Below are 8749 nucleotides of genomic sequence, written 5' to 3'. Positions count from 1 at the left end.
CATCAGAGTGTACAATTCTTTGCTTGGAAGAGTGCCAAAACAACTTGAATTTCCCTCCGGGGATTAATAAAGTATGTCTTGTCTTGTCTTGTCTTGTCTTGTAATGTGACTGGAACCTCCAGCATCAACCCCTCGTACTTTGAACTGCTTGAATTTTCAACTGGAAATAGATCTACACAAAATTAAACCACCAGTAGAAACAAAACAATGTAGTGAGTCAGTGCAACTAAACTTAGCCTAGTCTGAGCTGTACAGCTGGCTGCACAGTTTTTGTCAACTCTCGGGCTCATCTTTTTGCAATCAAGATCTATCAAGACTTTTTGCAAAAACTCAAAGGTGGATTCCAATTTCTTTGGATACTTCAGATTAAGTGTGTACATGAGCCTGAAGATCATGGTAAAAGCTGCTGCAACTGAGGGCAAATTATTGACAACCTCTGTTCCTTCAATGATTATCTTGATGTCTTTGGCTGGGTGGAGTGGACTCTCCCATCCTGTGATCAAGATGGCCATGGTAGTCTGCTTCAGCTTTTCAGCCTAATTTTCTGGAATATCCTGCCAAAAAAAAAAAAAAACATTCAAAGATTCTAATGTGTTCCCATTTTATATATGGCTACAGTGGTCACTTTTATACCAAGATTTAACTTAAAATGAATGTGGTATCCACTGTAGTGGTATGCACTGTATTTACAGTGATCAGTCAAATGACCCAAGCACAATTTTCTCTTGTGCACCATAGAGCACATTGTGGTACGAGATGCAAGATTCACCTTCAGAAAAGTTGCAGCACTAACTAGAAAAGCACTCAGAGAGCACATACCTCTGCCAGCACCACAGTCCTCGACCATATTATGATTTTTACTATAAATATTACTCCTACCTTTATTTGATGTACATATTTAGATTCCTTGACCATAAAAACACTCCATTAGCAAACGGATGCATAATGATATCTATTTTATATCAGTAGTTATTCACAAAAATCACATTTTCGTCATAGTGGCCAGACGCTGATCTGAATCAACACCAAAATCGAATCAGTTCTTCCTTTTTTCCATGCTGAACATTTCCTGAAAACTTCATCAAGATCCATCCATAACTTCTTGAGTTATTTTGTTCACAGACTCACAGACAGACGGACAGACTCTCCCAAAAACATAACCTCCTTGGCGGAGGTAAAAATGTGTGCAACTTTTTGCCTTTCACCTCCAGGTATTTTAATTCATCAGTCATCATCCTGCTTTTTCTTCAGTCAAGTTCCCCCTTTTGTTCTTGTTTCATGTCTTGTTAAAGTGTTAAGTTTTATTTTGAAAGTTCACAAGTCTTTTCTTATTTCTGTAGATTTTGTTTCCTGCCTGGCACTGCCACACCTGATCCCTGATTGTGCTTCCCCAGCCGTCTCCTCACTCCCAATCACCTCATTGCCTTAACCCTTATGTCTTCCCTTGTCTTGTTGCCAGATTTTGTTCCTAGCAGGGTTCATACAGATTTTTCATGGTCAAATTCAAGTACTTTTCAAGGAGCTTCAAGGTCAATTTTCAAACTTTTCAAGTACTGTGAGCGGTTGTTAATTTCATAATGTTAAGAAATTGATGCGCACACAAAACAGCAATTTCATTGTGTTGAACAGCACATTTGTTCACAACTTCACAGAGAAGACTCGTATTTACAAAAAAAAACATTTTTTTCCTGATTCTTGTCTTTTTACTACTTCTCAAAGAACTGATTCTCATCACTTGCTGACGAAACTGGTATCATTATCTTTTAAACTAAGAGTATTAGGAGTATTATGAGGATTTATATTATATTTATTATATTACAACAATTTTTTTAATGCAGCTCCCTCCTTTGTGAAAACAACATCCCTCCACAGTAGATGGTCCACAAACAGGGCAGACTGGGAGAACAAATTAAACGCACCCTTCCCAACACCGTGTATGTTAATGAAGCAGCTGACAGCTCTCAGTGGATCAGTCTGAAGACAAACAGTGAAGTCATATCTCCTGTCCAGACCTTCAGAATTAATCTGAACACCTTGTAACAAACAACCACCCGTTAAAAACACCAGCGTTCAACACATGGAGCTTATCATTTAGCGCGAGCACATTAGCAGTAGCTCGCGCAAGCGTCAGCTGATGAGGAGGATGATTGACAGCGTTTTCTCATAATCTGACACAGACGTCATGTTGCAGCAGGACAAAAACACTGAAACAGGTGGTTTGACGCTGCCTCTCTGCAGTTCTGATCAAACATAACTAATGCTAAGTAAAATCTGTTACGCTAAGACTGCTGCATGCCAAAGTTGTGATCTCCTAATGAAGGAGAGCGTGAGGAGACGCGCTGATCCAGATGCATCTTGGGCAGATATCTACTTCATATAACCCTACAAAAACTCGCTGTCAGTTATACACAGATAGGGTATGACTATATATCCCACACTGACTTGCAGGAACGGAATATTCTGTGTGGAGCACCTGCAGTCCAAAACTGAAATCCGGCCAAGAAAGGGAATATTTTCTTTTGATTAAAAGATCGATCGATGTCAAATTTTGAAGATGAGGATCGTTTTTATTTTTGAGAATCGATTTTTTTTTAACCCAGCCCTACTTTTTTTGTATCCAGTTCTATGGTTTTTCTTATTCTCAAACAATGAGTAAGATAGCCACATCTCAGACGCTTATAATAAACCAAGCCGGTAGCGCGGCTTTAGCACAAACAAGCCATCTAACCGGCAGGTTATCACATGACCGTTGTTCATCTGTGCCGGGTCTCAATGAGAAACGCCGTTTCGTTCCTTCGTATGTACAGGGCGAGCCTCCCACTCCGCCGCGGCCGTATGCTCAGACCAGGCACGACCCGGTATTTGTAGACAAAACCTGTCACCGCCTGACCGCAGTTATTTTATAACCTGCCCCGACAAACACCCCCGGGCAACACTACCTTTATGTTAAATGGGACACTGCCTTCATCACTCATGCCTAGCATGAAGCATAAAAAGGTGGTTAGCTTCAACAGGTAGCAGGCTAATTGGCTATTTAACATGTAGGGCTTCCAGGGTACCTCTCGTGGCTGGCGAGTGCCGACTTGCCCATAGCTTCCACTGCAATCTCCTTTTTACATACACTGCAGTATGCTGCACGGGGATTTGCGCTACATTTAATCCAAAATTTGTATTTTTCTTTCTCCAGCCAACGGTCATGCCTCCCGGCTTGCTGTTTAAGGAACAATCCTCATGGGGGAGACGTCACAACGCACATATAAACAGACCAGTTATGTTACACCCGTGAGCCCATCAGATGGAACATTTTTTTTCCCCCACAATTTATTTTATTTCTCTCTATTTGATCGATCTGTTGAGTTAGGAAGCTGAGTAGTGAGTTATATACGATTATAAATTCAAGCATTCTCAAGCACTTGAATAGAAAATCAAGTACTTTCAAACCTTGAAAACACAACATGAAAAAATAAGCATTTTCAAGGATTTCAAGGACCTGTACAAACCCTGTCCTAGATTTTGTTCCTTTGTTTCACTGTGCAGTGCTCCCTCTATAAACATAGTTTGCTAACAATGTGTTTTGTTGAGATCTTTCCTTATGCCTGGTGTTTTTTGATACATCTGCTTATGAGTTCTTTTTGTTCTCAGAGTTCAAGCCATGACAATAAAATATGATTTATTCAAATCACAAATATCACCTCTACAGTCATAGCCCATTCATGCTACGGTCCAAATCTTTCATTTTTGCATAATGAGCAAGTCTCATAAACTGAGTATGACTGTAACACTGAGGCTTGAGAGATCAAAGACCTTGTATATATTCATGTGTATATATGCACAAGAGCCATTTTTAATGAAACCTAAACATACTGTATAAAAAAACTTTTTGCACTCCAGGTTAAAACCTCTTCCCTATATGTGAGTGAGATGCCCTTACCTGATATTCTTTGATCAAATGCTCAACAGGTTCCCCCAGGTACATCATCAGAGATGTGAAGATAGGCTCTCTTCTTGTGTTGATGTCCAAAGTCTGATTCAAAAAATGGTATTCAGTACAATCACAAACAAAAAATAAATATTTAGCATTCCTCAGACAAGAAACCCCTTCATAGATACCTCATCCAAAAGCTGTAAGACACCAGACATCTTCTGTCTTACAGCTCCCCCCTTCCGCCTGATAACCTCCAATAGTTTGGAGTGCTGGTCCAACTGTGCCAGTAACTTAGTCCCCAAGGGAACTGTTTTTATTCTCATAAACTCAGCATTGATCTATAAAACAAAAACAGAAGTGCATCCAAGATGAAGCTTGAAAACATATATTTTTCACAGCTACAATCACAGCTGACCACCTGAAAATAAGGACATCACCAATGAAATTGATGCAAAGCAACAAATTTGTACATAAAGTAGACACCAGCATGTATATTATGGTCCTGGCTGTATTTTTAAGATGGTGTGACATTCAAACCTGAAAAGAAAAAAGTAATAAGTTGAATTATTTCACATAAAAATCACTAGTTGCTTTTTTTGAAAAGAAAAAAAAAAAGTCCCCAAGTTGCCAACACAGCTGCTCACTATATCACAGCGGAGTGGGAGATGAAGGGCCCTGTGCAGGCACAAATGTCTGTGTGAAAATAATGTGGACATTGACCAGTTTTAATTAACTTTCCATGTTCAAGGGAATAAGATTGACCCTATCCTGAAATTGAATTTGTTTTAAAATTACCTTAATAGCCATATTGGACATTTTTAATTGAATGTTGTCTTTTTTGATGAGCTTTCTTTCTGTGATGATTGTTGAGAAGGATGATATTTACTTAGGTGCGTTAGTAGAGCTTTCCAATAAACACAGGGGTAAGGATGGCCCCGCCAATAATGCAGATGGTAAAGTTTATAGTGTTTCAGAAGTTCAGATCTTCTTGACAATGAGTCGTCACAGTCTTTACATTTCCACATGCATGGATAACTGATGCAACATGAAATACAAGAGAAAAAAACAAGAGATATTTTTAATTTGTTGGGGTAACAACGCCATAAGTTTTATATTTACATTTTTTTATCTACCACGAAAACTAATTGAGATTAAAAATCTCTATTTCAAGAGGGTCCTGGAAAAGACAGCGGCACATTCAAAAGTTTTAAGCAAACACACAGTCATCACACATAAAACAAGACTTCAATACCTTAAGTTTATAGAATAGACCTGGAAACTGCCAAATCAATTTGTCAGATTTCATTTGAGCCAGTGCTATTATTGGGTCAAATTAAGTGTCCAATTAATTAAAAATGTTCTCATGATATTGTGAAGGAACTTACCACAAGTTATGAGGACAGGCCTCAGAGCAGCTAATTTCCTTGAAAAAGGAAACAATATTCTCTTGTTATTAATAAGCCAACACACTTAGTAGGTGCTAGATACAAATTGGGAACCATTAACATGTAATGTAAACTGGTTATACATATGTTTAGGCTTTATGTTGAGAATGGATATAATGTAAATACATAAAATGCAAAAATATAGTATATTTCAAGCGCACATCCTGCAGTCATTGTGTAAAATACAAACCTAGTGAGAATTAGCAAGACCCTGTAAAACTATCCATAGTAAGTTTTGGACAAACGATTATTTGGGCAGTGAATGATAAATTACATTTTTATAAGGTATTAACAACTAACTTACCACAATGGACAAGTCTGGAAGCTTTTCAGATGTTGCACTGCAAGATAAATAAAAAAAAAAAAAAAAACGTAAGTTAACTTTAGCTGAAGCCATACAGACACCTTTGGAAAAGAGCTATTTCACACTTACATAAAATATCAGTGATTATTTAGTTGTTGTTTTTTTCTTTTTTTTTTTAGAAGACAGCTAGTACCCCGAAAATATGGGCAAGTTAATAAAGATAGAAAGCTCTGATAGTTTTGGCATTGTCATCGAAAAGGGACAATGCCTCCATCCTGACACTTACAAGCGCGCACATAATCTCTCTCCATAAACATACACACACATAACCCAGAAGCGGGTTAGTCTCTGTAGTTTTATTTGCACGCACCTACTGGCACTCCACGTGTTGTTCAACTCGTCCAAACTTGTACTTCACGGTTGACGAGCTCACGCTGTAGAGCAGGAATGTCCAACTTGTGCCATGGAGGGCCAAGAGGCTGCAGGTTTTCTTTCCAACCAAGAACTCCACCAGCTGATTCCATTGAGTACCTCACCTTCAAGCAGAGAGCAGGGGCTAATCAGTGGAATCAGCTGGTGGAGTTCTTGGTTGGAAAGAAAACCTGCAGCCTCTTGGCCCTCCATGGCACGAGTTGGACATCCTTGCTGTAGAGCATACACCGGTGTTTCGGATCAAAGAGTGCCCGTAATAAATAGTGACTTCCGGCCAAATGCGCTGCAGTCACAACAGCGTTGAAAATTATCTGGTGGCTGCCTCCTCCTTTAATGTTACATTTAAAAAGAAATGGGAATAAGTACATTTTCTCATTTTTTTTCTCATTTTTCTCATTAATAAAGATAACTAAATATAGAGGCGAGGTCCATACCAAGCAGTGTGCCGGCGAAAAACCCGCGTTCGGCTACAGGTTACTCGTTAACACGGTCACTCTATAAACCGCTACACCCCTCATGGCTCCCGTTCACAGTACTAACACGTTACGCCGTCAAACATTTGAAACGACTCAAAAATGCATACTAAGTTAACCAGTAATTTAAACAGGGATTGAACGTGCACTGTCGAAAAATTATAGCTTATTTGTCGTGGGCTATAAGCTAGCAAGCTGAGTTCAACAAGACAGCCTGGTGATACCATGGCAGACGACCCAAAGGGCGGTTTAATAGATGAACGGGGCGATAAAACCATGGTTGATGTCACAGTCTAAAAACGCATTTTTGTCTTTTATTACCTGAAACAAAGTTTCCCTCCACCCAGGAGTTGCAGAGGCTGAAGATGGACTCGGCCGTTCCCGTCAGATCCTCAGGTTTCGTTTTCCGGAACACGCATGCGCGAAACGATCAACACCTGATCCGTTCAGGTTGATTGAATGAGTCATTTCATTTTGATGTCAAATTGCAAACTCATATTGAAACGAAATAAAAAATATTGATTCAGTCAGAAGTACAAACCTGAAAATATAGTTTAAATCTGAAAACGATTTTTTGAGTCCATATAATGTGAATTTATACATTAAATGAACAACAGCAAAGTTTTACTTTTTTCAGTGCTTTGAGACACTGAATTTGGGGGTTTCATTATCTGTGAGCCATAATAATCAACTTTAAAAAAAAAAAATAGATGCTTCAAGAATTTCACTCTGTGTGCCGTAGATAGATTTACAATATAGAAATGAGTGACCAAAAAATCAAACTTTTTCATGATATTCTCTTTTTTCGAGATATACCTGGAGCAATGCTACTCAGAACTACAACACAGAGTACAAGGTGCTCCTGGAAATTGTACTTACTTAGTACCAGTGCCAAGTTCAGTGTATCTGTGGGATTCTGGAGGAGTCCCACTGTCCACAGTTGTTGTTCTGTTCTTAGGGAGTGATTATCCCAATCCACCCTGGAGACATCAAGGTCCCTTTGCAGAAGCGGAAAGGAAACATGCTGGACACAGAAGAGGTGGATGCTATTGGAGGGATCTAGAAGACCTTCATCTTCAAGGCTGTGAAGAGTCTCATAGTGCACATTTGTTACAGCCATCCTTGCATCTCGCCATAGACGTTTTATTCTATTAGAGAAAAAGTACAATTAACTTCGAATTCTCAAAGTGCATTTGTTCTTTTTTTTTTATCATAGATGATTTTTTTTTTTTTTTACTGAAAATTATATATAAATGCATAAATACCATTCATTGTGCACCCTCTTTCCTGACAGGAAACTGCCCCTGCCACACCCCCTGATAGTGAACATGCATCGTGCTATGTCAGCATTTTCAACTCCTTGGTCTCACTGATCACACTTTGTGCAGCACGAACAGCTCAGTAAAAGCATGGTTGATAATCTCCGGCATCTCAACCTGGCTGGAAAATGTTCTAAAAAGTTGCATCCCCTGGTTGACAACAGTCGACATCGAGGGGCAATTTTTGTGTGACTTGAGAAAGTTTGATTAGAAGCCTCTGAAGAAATTCCCGTTTTTAGTTCCTCCTAGAAAAAAAATAGCTCCATGCATCTTTTTCTTTCATCAAATTAACTTTTGAACTTAAAAGGAGCAAAAAGAGGACAACTTTATGTTGAAACGAAACATGCGCACTGCAGTTTATCTGTAATCTATCCCGGTAGTTTACCTTCATTTAAACTTGCAAACACTTGCCACAAGGGGTGAATGGAGCAATAAAATGTTTTGAAGGTCTGGAAACGTGTGATGATTGGCACATGGAGGGAGCTGACATATTCACAGTTCCTCCAGCATTTATTCACTGTAAGAAGACAGTAAAACACATGAATTGTCTTCTAAAATTTCCCTTGTACTTCTGTTCCTTCAGCGGTGCTACACGACACAACTGTGACATCTAGTGGACGAAATAAACAATTACATGCCGCTAGATGTCTGAACGGTGCTGCACTGAAACCTGTGACCATCGGAAAATGTGACCGCAGGGGCGATGACGGGCATTGGCTATGTGTGCATTGTTCAAAAAAGAGGAGGAGAAGTTGAGTTACGTAAATGTCGTTCTCAAAGATTCATCTGGGGTAAACGTTTGCAAAATCTGTAGACATTGTGTGTAATTTATTCAAAGCAGTTGATTGATG

General features: G+C 39.1%; 1 long non-coding RNA gene across 2 annotated transcripts; it reads right to left on the bottom strand.

The window, feature by feature from the left end:
* Positions 1-343: 343 nt before the first annotated feature.
* Positions 344-6988, bottom strand: LOC141786544 (uncharacterized). 2 transcript variants are annotated; one of them, XR_012597823.1, is made up of 6 exons: positions 6901-6988; positions 5675-5711; positions 5311-5348; positions 4111-4263; positions 3932-4024; positions 344-554 (listed from the first exon to the last, which is right to left on the bottom strand). It is a non-coding gene; the product is annotated as an uncharacterized LOC141786544 (long non-coding RNA). The 2 variants fall into 2 exon arrangements; XR_012597824.1 differs by lacking the exon at positions 6901-6988 and adding an exon at positions 6045-6167.
* Positions 6989-8749: the final 1761 nt, after the last annotated feature.

Source organism: Halichoeres trimaculatus, unplaced genomic scaffold (genome assembly GCF_033239565.1).
Source record: "Halichoeres trimaculatus isolate MK-OKI-2021-1 unplaced genomic scaffold, fHalTri1.1 fHalTri1_scaffold_41, whole genome shotgun sequence".
Lineage (NCBI taxonomy): Eukaryota > Metazoa > Chordata > Actinopteri > Labriformes > Labridae > Halichoeres > Halichoeres trimaculatus.
This window is presented reverse-complemented; position numbering and strand designations above follow the sequence as displayed.